This window comes from Arachis hypogaea, chromosome 10 (assembly GCF_003086295.3).
Source record: "Arachis hypogaea cultivar Tifrunner chromosome 10, arahy.Tifrunner.gnm2.J5K5, whole genome shotgun sequence".
Lineage (NCBI taxonomy): Eukaryota > Viridiplantae > Streptophyta > Magnoliopsida > Fabales > Fabaceae > Arachis > Arachis hypogaea.
In genome coordinates, this window is record NC_092045.1 from 20,380,204 (window position 1) to 20,381,821 (window position 1,618).

The window sequence follows — 1,618 nt, forward strand, 5'->3', positions numbered from 1 at the left end:
TTTGAGGCAGTTTCTGCCTAGACAAGTCATCTAGTTCTTTGGTGAGCAAAGGGGGTTCATCCTCCCAAGTCTCATTTCCAAATAACTTGTCATTCAGCTTCATGATTGCTCCAAGGTATTTAGCAACTTGCTCTTCAGTAACATACTCATCCTCTTCAGAAGAAGAATACTCATCAGAGCTCATGAATGGCAGAAGTAAGTTCAATGGAATCTCTATGGTCTCATTTTAAGCCTCAGATTCCCATGGTTCCTCATTGGAGAACTCATTGGAGGTCAGTGGACGTCCATTGAGGTCTTCCTCAGTGGCGTTCACTACCTCTTCTTCCTCCCAAAATTCGGCCATGTTGATGGCTTTGCACTCTTTTTTTGGATTTTCTTCTGTATTGCTTGGGAGAGTACTAGGAGGGAGTTCAGTAATTTTCTTGCTCAGCTGACCCACTTGTGCCTCCAAATCTCTAATGGAGGATCTTGTTTCAGTCATGAAACTTTGAGTGGTTTTGATCAGATCAGAGACCATGGTTGCTAAGTCAGAGGTATTCTGCTTAGAACTCTCTGTCTGTTGCTGAGAAGATGATGGAAAAGGCTTGCTATTGCTAAACCTGTTTCTTCCACCATTATTATTGTTGAAACCTTGTTGAGGTCTCTGTTGATCCTTCCATGAAAAATTTGGATGATTTTTCCATGAAGGATTATAGGTGTTTCCATAGGGTTCTCCCATGTAATTCACCTCTTCCATTGAAGGGTTCTCAGGATCATAAGCTTCTTTCTCAGATGAAGCTTCCTTAGTACTGCTTGGTGCATTTTGCATTCCAGACAGACTTTGAGAAATCATATTGATTTGTTGAGTCAATATTTTGTTCTGAGCCAATATGGCATTCAGAGTGTCAATCTCAAGAACTCCTTTCTTCTGACTAGTCCCATTGTTTACAGGATTCCTTTCAGAAGTGTACATGAATTGGTTATTTGCAACCATTTCAATCAGCTCTTGAGCTTCTGTAGGCGTCTTCTTCAGATGAAGAGAGCCTCCAGCAGAGCTATCCAAAGACATTTTGGATAGTTCAGAGAGACCATCATAGAAAATACCTATGATGCTCCATTCAGAAAGCATATCAGAAGGACACTTTCTGATTAATTGTTTGTATCTTTCCCAAGCTTCATAGAGGGATTCTCCTTCCTTCTGTCTGAAGGTTTGGACTTCCACTCTAAGCTTACTCAATTTTTGAGGTGGAAAGAACTTTGCCAAGAAGGCATTGACTAGCTTTTCCCAAGAGTATAGGCTTTCTTTAGGTTGAGAGTCCAACCATGTTCTAGCTCTGTCTCTTACAGCAAAAGGGAATAGCATAAGTCTGTAGACCTCAGGGTCAACCCCATTAGTCTTGACAGTGTCACAGATTTGCAAGAACTCAGCTAAAAACTGATGAGGATCTTCTAATGGAAGTCCATGGAATTTGCAATTCTGTTGCATTAGAGAAACTAATTGAGGCTTAAGCTCAAAGTTGTTTGCTCCAATGGCAGGGATAGAGATGCTTCTCCCATAGAAGTCGGGAGTAGGTGCAGTAAAGTCACCCAGCACCTTCCTTGCATTGTTAGCATTGTTGTTGTTTTCGGCTGCCATGAG

The 1,618-nt window shown here is 41.5% G+C and overlaps 1 non-coding gene across 1 annotated transcript; it reads left to right on the forward strand.

The window, feature by feature from the left end:
- Window positions 1–1,102: 1,102 nt before the first annotated feature.
- Window positions 1,103–1,210, forward strand: LOC112719224 (small nucleolar RNA R71). Its single transcript, XR_003161534.1, has one exon. It is a non-coding gene; the product is annotated as a small nucleolar RNA R71 (small nucleolar RNA).
- Window positions 1,211–1,618: the final 408 nt, after the last annotated feature.